Source organism: Leiobunum rupestre, chromosome 2 (assembly GCF_980474605.1).
Source record: "Leiobunum rupestre chromosome 2, qqLeiRupe1.1.hap1, whole genome shotgun sequence".
In the NCBI taxonomy this organism is placed as follows: domain Eukaryota; kingdom Metazoa; phylum Arthropoda; class Arachnida; order Opiliones; family Sclerosomatidae; genus Leiobunum; species Leiobunum rupestre.
Window position 1 is genome coordinate 27,119,720 of NC_143385.1, and position 10,000 is coordinate 27,129,719.

The 10,000-nt window shown below is 47.8% G+C and overlaps 30 non-coding genes across 30 annotated transcripts; all 30 read left to right on the forward strand.

Moving 5' to 3' along the window:
- The first annotated feature begins 471 nt into the window (after positions 1-471).
- On the forward strand, positions 472-543 carry TRNAW-CCA (transfer RNA tryptophan (anticodon CCA)). Its single transcript has one exon. It is a non-coding gene; the product is annotated as a tRNA-Trp (tRNA).
- Positions 544-730: 187 nt separating this feature from the next.
- TRNAW-CCA (transfer RNA tryptophan (anticodon CCA)) lies at positions 731-802 on the forward strand. The gene has a single exon. It is a non-coding gene; the product is annotated as a tRNA-Trp (tRNA).
- A 64-nt stretch (positions 803-866) lies between these two features.
- Positions 867-938, forward strand: TRNAW-CCA (transfer RNA tryptophan (anticodon CCA)). Its single transcript has one exon. It is a non-coding gene; the product is annotated as a tRNA-Trp (tRNA).
- Positions 939-1,140: 202 nt separating this feature from the next.
- On the forward strand, positions 1,141-1,212 carry TRNAW-CCA (transfer RNA tryptophan (anticodon CCA)). The gene has a single exon. It is a non-coding gene; the product is annotated as a tRNA-Trp (tRNA).
- Positions 1,213-1,414: 202 nt separating this feature from the next.
- On the forward strand, positions 1,415-1,486 carry TRNAW-CCA (transfer RNA tryptophan (anticodon CCA)). Its single transcript has one exon. It is a non-coding gene; the product is annotated as a tRNA-Trp (tRNA).
- A 1,862-nt stretch (positions 1,487-3,348) lies between these two features.
- Positions 3,349-3,420, forward strand: TRNAW-CCA (transfer RNA tryptophan (anticodon CCA)). The gene has a single exon. It is a non-coding gene; the product is annotated as a tRNA-Trp (tRNA).
- A 202-nt stretch (positions 3,421-3,622) lies between these two features.
- On the forward strand, positions 3,623-3,694 carry TRNAW-CCA (transfer RNA tryptophan (anticodon CCA)). The gene has a single exon. It is a non-coding gene; the product is annotated as a tRNA-Trp (tRNA).
- Positions 3,695-3,759: 65 nt separating this feature from the next.
- On the forward strand, positions 3,760-3,831 carry TRNAW-CCA (transfer RNA tryptophan (anticodon CCA)). The gene has a single exon. It is a non-coding gene; the product is annotated as a tRNA-Trp (tRNA).
- A 65-nt stretch (positions 3,832-3,896) lies between these two features.
- TRNAW-CCA (transfer RNA tryptophan (anticodon CCA)) lies at positions 3,897-3,968 on the forward strand. The gene has a single exon. It is a non-coding gene; the product is annotated as a tRNA-Trp (tRNA).
- Positions 3,969-4,581: 613 nt separating this feature from the next.
- On the forward strand, positions 4,582-4,653 carry TRNAW-CCA (transfer RNA tryptophan (anticodon CCA)). The gene has a single exon. It is a non-coding gene; the product is annotated as a tRNA-Trp (tRNA).
- A 65-nt stretch (positions 4,654-4,718) lies between these two features.
- Positions 4,719-4,790, forward strand: TRNAW-CCA (transfer RNA tryptophan (anticodon CCA)). The gene has a single exon. It is a non-coding gene; the product is annotated as a tRNA-Trp (tRNA).
- A 187-nt stretch (positions 4,791-4,977) lies between these two features.
- On the forward strand, positions 4,978-5,049 carry TRNAW-CCA (transfer RNA tryptophan (anticodon CCA)). Its single transcript has one exon. It is a non-coding gene; the product is annotated as a tRNA-Trp (tRNA).
- A 65-nt stretch (positions 5,050-5,114) lies between these two features.
- Positions 5,115-5,186, forward strand: TRNAW-CCA (transfer RNA tryptophan (anticodon CCA)). The gene has a single exon. It is a non-coding gene; the product is annotated as a tRNA-Trp (tRNA).
- Positions 5,187-5,251: 65 nt separating this feature from the next.
- TRNAW-CCA (transfer RNA tryptophan (anticodon CCA)) lies at positions 5,252-5,323 on the forward strand. The gene has a single exon. It is a non-coding gene; the product is annotated as a tRNA-Trp (tRNA).
- Positions 5,324-5,388: 65 nt separating this feature from the next.
- On the forward strand, positions 5,389-5,460 carry TRNAW-CCA (transfer RNA tryptophan (anticodon CCA)). Its single transcript has one exon. It is a non-coding gene; the product is annotated as a tRNA-Trp (tRNA).
- Positions 5,461-5,662: 202 nt separating this feature from the next.
- Positions 5,663-5,734, forward strand: TRNAW-CCA (transfer RNA tryptophan (anticodon CCA)). The gene has a single exon. It is a non-coding gene; the product is annotated as a tRNA-Trp (tRNA).
- Positions 5,735-5,799: 65 nt separating this feature from the next.
- On the forward strand, positions 5,800-5,871 carry TRNAW-CCA (transfer RNA tryptophan (anticodon CCA)). Its single transcript has one exon. It is a non-coding gene; the product is annotated as a tRNA-Trp (tRNA).
- A 202-nt stretch (positions 5,872-6,073) lies between these two features.
- On the forward strand, positions 6,074-6,145 carry TRNAR-CCU (transfer RNA arginine (anticodon CCU)). Its single transcript has one exon. It is a non-coding gene; the product is annotated as a tRNA-Arg (tRNA).
- A 65-nt stretch (positions 6,146-6,210) lies between these two features.
- Positions 6,211-6,282, forward strand: TRNAW-CCA (transfer RNA tryptophan (anticodon CCA)). The gene has a single exon. It is a non-coding gene; the product is annotated as a tRNA-Trp (tRNA).
- Positions 6,283-6,347: 65 nt separating this feature from the next.
- On the forward strand, positions 6,348-6,419 carry TRNAW-CCA (transfer RNA tryptophan (anticodon CCA)). Its single transcript has one exon. It is a non-coding gene; the product is annotated as a tRNA-Trp (tRNA).
- Positions 6,420-6,758: 339 nt separating this feature from the next.
- On the forward strand, positions 6,759-6,830 carry TRNAW-CCA (transfer RNA tryptophan (anticodon CCA)). Its single transcript has one exon. It is a non-coding gene; the product is annotated as a tRNA-Trp (tRNA).
- Positions 6,831-7,032: 202 nt separating this feature from the next.
- On the forward strand, positions 7,033-7,104 carry TRNAW-CCA (transfer RNA tryptophan (anticodon CCA)). The gene has a single exon. It is a non-coding gene; the product is annotated as a tRNA-Trp (tRNA).
- Positions 7,105-7,168: 64 nt separating this feature from the next.
- On the forward strand, positions 7,169-7,240 carry TRNAW-CCA (transfer RNA tryptophan (anticodon CCA)). The gene has a single exon. It is a non-coding gene; the product is annotated as a tRNA-Trp (tRNA).
- A 65-nt stretch (positions 7,241-7,305) lies between these two features.
- On the forward strand, positions 7,306-7,377 carry TRNAR-CCU (transfer RNA arginine (anticodon CCU)). Its single transcript has one exon. It is a non-coding gene; the product is annotated as a tRNA-Arg (tRNA).
- A 65-nt stretch (positions 7,378-7,442) lies between these two features.
- Positions 7,443-7,514, forward strand: TRNAW-CCA (transfer RNA tryptophan (anticodon CCA)). The gene has a single exon. It is a non-coding gene; the product is annotated as a tRNA-Trp (tRNA).
- Positions 7,515-7,579: 65 nt separating this feature from the next.
- TRNAW-CCA (transfer RNA tryptophan (anticodon CCA)) lies at positions 7,580-7,651 on the forward strand. Its single transcript has one exon. It is a non-coding gene; the product is annotated as a tRNA-Trp (tRNA).
- Positions 7,652-7,716: 65 nt separating this feature from the next.
- On the forward strand, positions 7,717-7,788 carry TRNAW-CCA (transfer RNA tryptophan (anticodon CCA)). Its single transcript has one exon. It is a non-coding gene; the product is annotated as a tRNA-Trp (tRNA).
- Positions 7,789-8,264: 476 nt separating this feature from the next.
- TRNAW-CCA (transfer RNA tryptophan (anticodon CCA)) lies at positions 8,265-8,336 on the forward strand. The gene has a single exon. It is a non-coding gene; the product is annotated as a tRNA-Trp (tRNA).
- A 65-nt stretch (positions 8,337-8,401) lies between these two features.
- On the forward strand, positions 8,402-8,473 carry TRNAW-CCA (transfer RNA tryptophan (anticodon CCA)). The gene has a single exon. It is a non-coding gene; the product is annotated as a tRNA-Trp (tRNA).
- A 65-nt stretch (positions 8,474-8,538) lies between these two features.
- On the forward strand, positions 8,539-8,610 carry TRNAW-CCA (transfer RNA tryptophan (anticodon CCA)). The gene has a single exon. It is a non-coding gene; the product is annotated as a tRNA-Trp (tRNA).
- The last annotated feature ends 1,390 nt before the right edge of the window (positions 8,611-10,000 follow it).

Consider the following 10,000-nt stretch of genomic DNA (forward strand, 5'->3'; position numbering starts at 1 on the left):
GTTTTTCCTTCGAGTAATTCAGTAAATATTTTGTCGATCCTGACCAGAGCTTTTACACCTGGGCTCGGTGGCGCAACGGTAGCGCGTCCGACTCCAGATCAGAAGGCTGCGTGTTCAAATCACGTCAGAGTCAGTTAGTTTTTCCTTCGATTAATTCAGTACATATTTTGTCGAACTTGACCAAAGCTATTAAACCGTGGTCGGTGGCGCAACGGTAGCGCGTCTGACTCCAGATCAGAAGGCTGCGTGTTCGAATCACGTCCGAGTAAGTTAGTTTTTCCTTCGAGTAATTCAGTAAAAATTTTGTCGATCCTGACCACAGCTTTGACACCATGGCTCGGTGGCGCAACGGTAGCGCGTCGGACTCCAGATCAGAAGGCTGCGTGTTCGAATAACGTCCGAGTCAGTTAGATTTTCCTTCGAGTAATTCAGTACATATTTTGTCGATCCTGACCAGAGCCTTGACACCGTGGCTCGGTGGCGCAACGGTAGCGCGTCTGACTCCAGATCAGAAGGCTGCGTGTTCGAATCACGTCTGGGTCAGTTAGTTTTTCTTTCGAGTTATTCAGTAAATATTTTGTCGATCCTGACCAGAGCTTTTACACCGTGGCTCGGTGGCGCAACGGTAGCGCGTCTGACTCCAGAGCAGAATCACGTCCGAGTCAGTCTGTTTTTCCTTCGAGTAATTCAGTAAATATTTTTTCGATCCTGACCACAGCTATGACACCATGGCTCGGTGGCGCAACGGTAGCGCGTCTGACTCCAGATCAGAAGGCTGCGTGTTCAAATCACGTCCGAGTCAGTCAGTTTTTTCTTCGAGTAATACAGTACATATTTGGCCGAACTTGACCAAAGCTATTTACCGTGGCTCGGTGGCGCAACGGTAGCGCATCTGACTCCAGATCAGAAGGCTGCGTGTTCGAATCACGTCCGAGTCAGTTAGTTTTTCATTCGAGTATTTCAGTACATATTTTGTCCAACTTGACCAAAGCTATTAAACCGTGGCTCGGTGGCGCAACGGTAGCGCGTCTGACTCCAGATCAGAAGGCAGCGAGTTCGAATCACGTCCGAGTCAGTTAGTTTTTCCTTCGAGTAATTCAGTAAATATTTTGTCGATCCTGACCAGAGCCTTGACACCGTGGCTCGGTGGAGCAATGGTAGCGCGTCTGACTCCAGATCAGAAGGCTGCGTGTTCGAATCACGTCCGAGTCAGTTAGTTTTTCCTTCGAGTAATTCAGTAAATATTTTGTCGATCCTGACCAGAGCATTGACACCGTGGCTCGGTGGTGCAACGGTAGCGCGTCTGACTCTAGATCAGAAGGCTGCGTGTTCGAATCACGTCCGGGTCAGTTAGTTTTTCCTTCGAGTATTTCAGTACATTTTTTGTCGAACTTGACCAAAGCTATTAAACCGTGGCTCGGTGGCGCAACGGTAGCGCGTCTGACTCCAGATCAGAAGGCTGCGTGTTCGAATCACGTCCGAGTCAGTTAGTTTTTCGTTCGAGTAATTCAGTACATATTTGATCGAACTTAGCCAGAGCGTTGACACCGTGGCTCGGTGGCGCAATGGTAGCGCGTCTGACTCCAGAGGGGAGTTGCATTCGAGCTTTTGGAGAGTGCAGGTCGTTCGATTTTGCTCTCCGTGTTTCGTCGCGCTAAGCCTGGGCCTGCTTTTTGCCGGTTTATTTTTACTATCTGTTATTATTCGTTAATTTTATTTAATAGTAGTTAATTTTCACTCTCGTTTTCCCTCCTGGGTGTTTCTACCCAGGATGGATGCTTTCAAGCGGTCGGTTTTTATTGATTTTAAACGTCATCTACCAAGTTTTGAAGTCGTTTCTACCGCGGTTACTGCGAACTTTGGCCTGGACTGTGCTTCTCCCCTCGTTGCTTGTGATGACGGTGGTTATATTCTTACCTTGAAGAATTTGGCCGATGTTGTTGGTGTAATCGATTCTGGGTTGGATATTGGTGGTGAGCTCTACGAAATATCAAGTGTTTCTGCGAAGACGGTGACTGCCGCTTTTCATGATCTGCCGGAATACGTGACTGATGACGCTGTTCTCTCTATGCTAATGTCGCTTGGCTGCGAAATTAAGGGTCAGATAGTTTGGCATAAAAAATTATCATTTTATTGTGGAGTACGTACTGTTCGGGTTACTTTACCCGAGGGGCTTTCTTCGTTGCCTTATCGCTTACGGAACGCCGATGCTGTTGGTCGGGAGAAGTTTTACGCTGTGAAACACGATTCCCAAATAAAAGTGTGTAATAAGTGTTATGCTACCGATCACGTATATCGTCAGTGTCCGGAGTTCAAGTGCTTCAAGTGTCAGAAGCAGGGTCATGTCATTCGCGAGTGTCCACTATGGCCCAGAATGGGGTCCTGTGATTCTGCAGCGGTGTCCGTCGGCGTTGGAGATGCTGCAATGGAAGTAGTCGATCCTCCCTCCGGTTCTATTCCGCCAGTTTTTCCGGTCCTCGGTGGCGGGGTTGTTTCAACAGTCGTCAGTGCTGGTCTCAAGTCTGATCCGCGTCGGAGTGCTAAGCATTCGTTGTCGTCCAGCGACGGTGATTCCGGCAAGACTTCGTCTTCTTACACTCGTCCTGCTGCGAAAACTCAGAAGGTTCCCATTTCCTCTTTGGATCCTTTTGAGGGTGGGCGCCGGCCAGATTGGTGGCCTAAGGAAGTTGTTTTGCCTCCGTCTTACCAGAATGAATTTCATGCTCGCTATTGTCGCTATCAGGGGCAGCCAGTTAAAAGTCCTCTGTATTGGGACTTTGTGATCCCGGATGATTACGGTTATAAGCAATAAGTAACGAAATTACGATGGTCACTTCTCTGAAGGTATTACAGCCTTTAATTTGTTATGTCGGGTATCATTCTTTGTTACTTATTTTCAATACGATTTTTTTTCAATTATTTATCTAATTTACATGCTGTTCGATGTTTATTTTTGCCTATTTTCGTTAATTATTACTAACAACATAATGCAATGAATAATCGTATACGATTTGTTTCTATTATTTCTTTGATGTGTCGTAGGATACACTTTTTTATTCGCTGTTATCTCTTCAATATCTTTATTTGTATTCTCGTTGCTTTTTTCCGACCGATTTGTCATTTATTACTCGTTAATTTTTATCTTTATATATTCTGTCAATTGTTGCATCTCGCTTCTTTGTAAAATACACGCGTTGTGTATTTTTTAATGATATAATTAAAAAAAAAAAAAAGCGTCTGACTCCAGATCAGAAGGCTGCGTGGTCGAATCACGTCCGAGTCAGTTAGTTTTTCCTTCGAATAATTCAGTAAATATTTTGTCGATCCTGACCAGAGCTTTTACACCGTGGCTCGGTGGCGCAACGGTAGCGCGTCTGACTCCAGATCAGAAGGCTGCGTGTTCGAATCACGTCCGGGTCAGTTAGTTTTTCATTCGAGTAATTCAGTACCTATTTTGTCGATCCTGACCAGAGCTTTTACACCGTGGCTCGGTGGCGCAATGGTAGCGCCTTTGACTCCAGATCAGAAGGCTGCGTGTTCGAATCTCGTCCGAGGCAGTTAGTTTTACCTTCGAGTAATTCAGTACATATTTTGTCGAACTTGACCAAAGCTGTTAAACCGTGGCTCGGTGGCGCAACGGTAGCGCATCTGACTCCAGATCAGAAGGCTGCGTGTTCGAATCACGTCCGGGTCAGTTAGTTTTTTATTCGTGTAATTCAGTACATATTTGGTCGAACTTGACCAAAGCTATTTAACCGTGGCTCGGTGGCGCAACGGTTGCGCGTCTGACTCCAGATCAGAAGGCTGCGTGTTCGAATCACGTCCGAGTCAGTTAGTTTTTCGTTCGAGTAATTCAGTACATACTTTGTCGAACTTGACCAAAGCTATTATAACGTGGCTCGGTGGCGCAACGGTAGCGCGTCTGACTCCAGATCAGAAGGCTGCGTGTTCGAATCACGTCCGGGTCAGTTAGTTTTTCCTTCAAGTATTTCAGTACATATTTTGTCGAAATTGACCAACGCTATTTAACCGTGGCTCGGTGGTGCAACGGTTGCGCGTCTGACTTCAGATCAGAAGGCTGCGTGTTCGATTCACGTCCGAGTCAGTTAGTTTTTCGTTCGAGTAATTCAGTACATATTTGGTCGATCCTGACCAGAGCTCTGACACCTTGGATCGGTGGCGCAACGGTAGCGCGTCCGACTCCAGGTCAGAAGGCTGCGTGCTCGAATCACGTCCGAGTCAGTTAAATTTTCCTTCGAGTAATTCAGTACATATTTTGTCGAACTTGACCAGAGCGTTGACACCGTGGTTCGGTGGCGCAATGGAAGCGCGTCTGTCTCCAGATCAGAAGGCTGCGTGTTCGAATCACGTTCGAGTCAGTTAGTTTTTCCTTCGAGTAATTCAGTACATATTTTGTCGAACTTGACCAAAGCTATAAAACCGTGGCTCGGTGGCTCAACGGTAGCGCATCTGACTCCAGATCAGAAGGCTGCGTGTTCGAATTACGTCCGAGTCAGTTAGTTTTTCTTTCGAGTAATTCAGTAAATATTTTGTCGATCCTGACCAGAGCTTTTACACCGTGGCTCGGTGGCGCAACGGTAGCGCGTCCGACTCCAGATCAGAAGGCTGCGTGTTCAAATCACGTCCGGGTCAGTTAGTTTTTCCTTCGAGTAATTCAGTACATATTTTGTCGAACTTGACCAAAGCTATTAAACCGTGGGTCGGTGGCGCAACGGTAGCGCGTCTGACTCCAGATCAGAAGGCTGCGTGTTCGAATCACGTCCGAGTCAGTTAGTTTTTCCTTCGAGTAATTCAGTAAATATTTTGTCGATCCTGACCAGAGCGTTTACACCGTGGCTCGGTGGCGCAACGGTAGCGCGTCTGACTCCAGATCAGAATCACGACCGAGTCAGTCTGTTTTTCCTTCGAGTAATTCAGTAAATATTTTGTCGATCCTGACCAGAGCTTTTACACCTGGGCTCGGTGGCGCAACGGTAGCGCGTCCGACTCCAGATCAGAAGGCTGCGTGTTCAAATCACGTCCGAGTCAGTTAGTTTTTCCTTCGAGTAATTCAGTACATATTTTGTCGAACTTGACCAAAGCTATTAAACCGTGGTTCGGTGGCGCAACGGTAGCGCGTCTGACTCCAGATCAGAAGGCTGCGTGTTCGAATCACGTCCGAGTCAGTTAGTTTTTCCTTCGAGTAATTCAGTAAAAATTTTGTCGATCCTGACCAGAGCTATGACACCGTGGCTCGGTGGCGCAACGGTAGCGCGTCTGACTCCAGATCAGAAGGCTGCGTGTTCGAATCACGTCCGGGTCAGTTAGTTTTTTATTCGAGTAATTCAGTACATATTTGGTCGAACTTGACCAGAGCTTTGGCACCGTGGCTCGGTGGCGCAACGGTAGCGCGTCTGACTCCAGATCAGAAGGCTGCGTGTTCGAATCACGTCCGAGTCAGTTAGTTTTTCCTTCGAGTAATTCAGTAAATATTTTGTCGATCCTGACCCGAGCTTTGACACCGTGGCTCTGTGGCGCAACGGTAGCGCATCTGACTCCAGCTCAGAAGGCTGCGTGTTCGAATCACGTCCGGGTCAGTTACTTTTCCCTTCGAGTATTTCAGTACATATTTGGTCGAACTTGACCAAAGCTATTTAACCGTGGCTCGGTGGCGCAACGGTTGCGCGTCTGACTCCAGATCAGAAGGCTGCGTGTTCGAATCACGTCCGAGTCAGTTAGTTTTTCGTTCGAGTAATTCAGTACATATTTTGTCGAACTTGACCAAAGGTATTATAACGTGGCTCGGTGGCGCAACGGTAGCGCGTCTGACTCCAGATCAGAAGGCTGCGTGTTCGAATCACGTCCGGGTCAGTTAGTTTTTCCTTCAAGTATTTCAGTACATATTTTGTCGAACTTGACCAAAGCTATTTAACCGTGGCTCGGTGGCGCAACGGTTGCGCGTCTGACTTCAGATCAGAAGGCTGCGTGTTCGATTCACGTCCGAGTCAGTTAGTTTTTCGTTCGAGTAGTTCAGTACATATTTGGTCGATCCTGACCAGAGCACTGAGACCTTGGCTCGGTGGCGCAACGGTAGTGCGTCCGACTCCTGATCAGAAGGCTGCGGGTTCGAATCACGTCCGAGTCAGTTAAATTTTCCTTCGAGTAATTCAGTACATATTTTGTCGAACTTGACCAGAGCGTTGACACCGTGGCTCGGTGGCGCAATGGTAGCGCGTCTGACTCCAGATCAGAAGGCTGCGTGTTCGAATCACGTTCGAGTCAGTTAGTTTTTCCTTCGAGTAATTCAGTAAATATTTTGTCGATCCTGGCCAGAGTTTTGACACCGTGGCTCGGTGGCGCAACGGTAGCGCGTCTGACTCCAGATCAGAAGGCTGCGTGTTCGAATCACGTCCGAGTCAGTTAGTTTTTCCTTCGAGTAATTCAGTAAATATTTTGTCGATCCTGACCAGAACATTGACACCGGCGCTCGGTGGCGCAACGGTAGCGCATCTGGTTCCAGATCAGAAGGCTGCGTGTTCGAATTACGTCCGAGTCCGATAGTTTTTCCTTCGAGATATTCAGTACATATTTGGTCGATCCTGACCACAGCTATGACACCATGGCTCGGTGGCGCAACGGTAGCGCGTCGGACTACAGATCGGAAGGCTGCGTGTTCTAATAACGTCCGAGTCAGTTAGATTTTCCTTCGAGTAATTCAGTACATATTTTGTCGATCCTGACCAGAGCCATTACACCGTGGCTCGGTGGCGCAACGGTAGCGCGTCTGACTCCAGATCAGAAGGCTGCGTGTTCGAATCACGTCTGGGTCAGTTAGTTTTTCCTTCGAGTATTTCAGTACATATTTTGTCGAACTTGACCAAAGCTATTAAACCGTGGCTCGGTGGCGCAACGGTAGCGCGTCTGACTCCAGATCAGAAGGCTGCGTGTTCGAATAACGTCCGAGTCAGTTAGTTTTTCCTTCGAGTAATTCAGTAAATATTTTGTCGAACTTGACCAGAGCTTTTATAACGTGGCTCGGTGGCGCAACGGTAGCGCGTCTGACTCCAGATCAGAAGGCTGCGTGTTCAAATCACGTCCGAGCCAGTCAGTTTTTTCTTCGAGTAATACAGTACATATTTTGCCGAACTTGACCAAAGCTATTTTCCGTGGCTCGGTGGCGCAACGGTAGCGCATCTGACTCCAGATCAGAAGGCTGCGTGTTCGAATCACGTCCGAGTCAGTTAGTTTTTCATTCGAGTAATTCAGTACATATTTTGTCCAACTTGACCAAAGCTATTAAACCTTGGCTCGGTGGCGCAACGGTAGCGCGTCCAACTCCTGATCAGAAGGCTACGTGTTCGAATCACGTCCGAGTCAGTTAGTTTTTCCTTCGAGTAATTCAGTACATATTTTTTCGAACTTGACCAGAGCGTTGAAACCGTGGCTCGGTGGCGCAATGGTAGCGCGTCTGACTCCAGATCAGAAGGCAGCGTGTTCGAATCACATCCGAGTCAGTTAGTTTTTCCTTCGAGTAATTCAGTAAATATTTTGTCGATCCTGACCAAAGCCTTGATACCGTGGCTCGGTGGCGCAACGGTAGCGCGTCTGACTCCAGATCAGAAGGCTGCGTGTTCGAATCACGTCCGGGTCAGTTAGTTTTTTATTCGAGTAATTCAGTACATATTTGGTCGAACTTGACCAGAGCTTTGGCACCGTGGCTCGGTGGCGCAATGGTAGCGCGTCTGACTCCAGATCAGAAGGCTGCGTGTTCGAATCACGTCCGAGTCAGTTAGTTTTTCCTTCGAGTAATTCAGTAAATATTTTGTCGATCCTGACCATAGCATTGACACCGTGGCTCGGTGGTGCAACGGTAGCGCGTCTGACTCCAGATCAGAAGGCTGCGTGTTCGAATCACGTCCGCGTCAGTTAGTTTTTCCTTCGAGTATTTCAGTACATTTTTGGTCGAACTTGACCAAAGCTATTAAACCGTGGCTCGGTGGTGCAACGGTAGCGCGTCTGACTCCAGATCAGAAGGCTGCGTGTTCGAATCGCGTCCGAGTCAGTTAGTTTTTCCTTCGAGTAATTCAGTACATATTTTGTCGAACTTGACCAGAGCTATGACACCTTGGCTCGGTGGCGCTACGGTAGCGCGTCCAACTCCAGATCAGAAGGCTGCGTGTTCGAATCACGTCCGAGTCAGTTAGTTTTTCGTTCGAGTAATTCAGTACATATTTAGTCGAACTTGACCAGAGCGTTGAAACCGTGGCTCGGTGGCGCAATGGTAGCGCGTCTGACTCCAGATCAGAAGGCTGCGTGTTCGAATCACGTCCGAGTCAGTTAGTTTTTCCTTCGAGTAATTCAGTAAATATTTTGTCGATCCTGACCAGAGTATTGACACCGTGGCTCGGTGGTGCAACGGTAGCGCGTCTGACTCCAGATCAGAAGGCTGCGTGTTCGAATCACGTCCGGGTCAGTTAGTTTTTCCTTCGAGTATTTCAGTACATTTTTTGTCGAACTTGACCAAAGCTATTAAACCGTGGCTCGGTGGCGCAACGGTAGCGCGTCTGACTCCAGATCAGAAGGCTGCGTGTTCGAATCACGTCCGAGTCAGTTAGTTTTTCGTTCGAGTAATTCAGTACATATTTGATCGAACTTAACCAGAGCGTTGACACTGTGGCTCGGTGGCGCAATGGTAGCGCGTCTGACTCCAGAGGGGAGTTGCATTCGAGCTTTTGGAGAGTGCAGGTCGTTCGATTTTGCTCTCCGTGTTTCGTCGCGCTAAGCCTGGGCCTGCTTTTTGCCGGTTTATTTTTACTATCTGTTATTATTCGTTAATTTTATTTAATAGTAGTTAATTTTCACTCTCGTTTTCCCTCCTGGGTGTTTCTACCCAGGATGGATGCTTTCAAGCGGTCGGTTTTTATTGATTTTAAACGTCATCTACCAAGTTTTGAAGTCGTTTCTACCGCGGTTACTGCGAACTTTGGCCTGGACTGTGCTTCTTCCCTCGTTGCTTGTGATGACGGTGGTTATATTCTTACCTTGAAGAATTTGGCCGATGTTGTTGGTGTAATCGATTCTGGGTTGGATATTGGTGGTGAGCTCTACGAAATATCAAGTGTTTCTGCGAAGACGGTGACTGCCGCTTTTCATGATCTGCCGGAATACGTGACTGATGACGCTGTTCTCTCTAAGCTAATGTCGCTTGGCTGCGAAATTAAGGGTCAGATAGTTTGGCATAAAAAATTATCATTTTATTGTGGAGTACGTACTGTTCGGGTTACTTTACCCGAGGGGCTTTCTTCGTTGCCTTATCGCTTACGGAACGCCGATGCTGTTGGTCGGGAGAAGTTTTACGCTGTGAAACACGATTCCCAAATAAAAGTGTGTAATAAGTGTTATGCTACCGATCACGTATATCGTCAGTGTCCGGAGTTCAAGTGCTTCAAGTGTCAGAAGCAGGGTCATGTCATTCGCGAGTGTCCACTATGGCCCAGAATGGGGTCCTGTGATTCTGCAGCGGTGTCCGTCGGCGTTGGAGATGCTGCAATGGAAGTAGTCGATCCTCCCTCCGGTTCTATTCCGCCAGTTTTTCCGGTCCTCGGTGGCGGGGTTGTTTCAACAGTCGTCAGTGCTGGTCTCAAGTCTGATCCGCGTCGGAGTGCTAAGCATTCGTTGTCGTCCAGCGACGGTGATTCCGGCAAGACTTCGTCTTCTTACACTCGTCCTGCTGCGAAAACTCAGAAGGTTCCCATTTCCTCTTTGGTTCCTTTTGAGGGAGGGCGCCGGCCAGATTGGTGGCCTAAGGAAGTTGTTTGGCCTCCGTCTTCCCAGAATGAATTTCATGCTCGCTATTGTCGCTATCAGGGGCAGCCAGTTACCAGTCCTCTGTATTGGGACTTTGTGATCCCGGATGATTACGGTTATAAGCAATAAGTAACGAAATTACGATGGTCACTTCTCTGAAGGTATTACAGCCTTTAATTTGTTATGTCGGGTA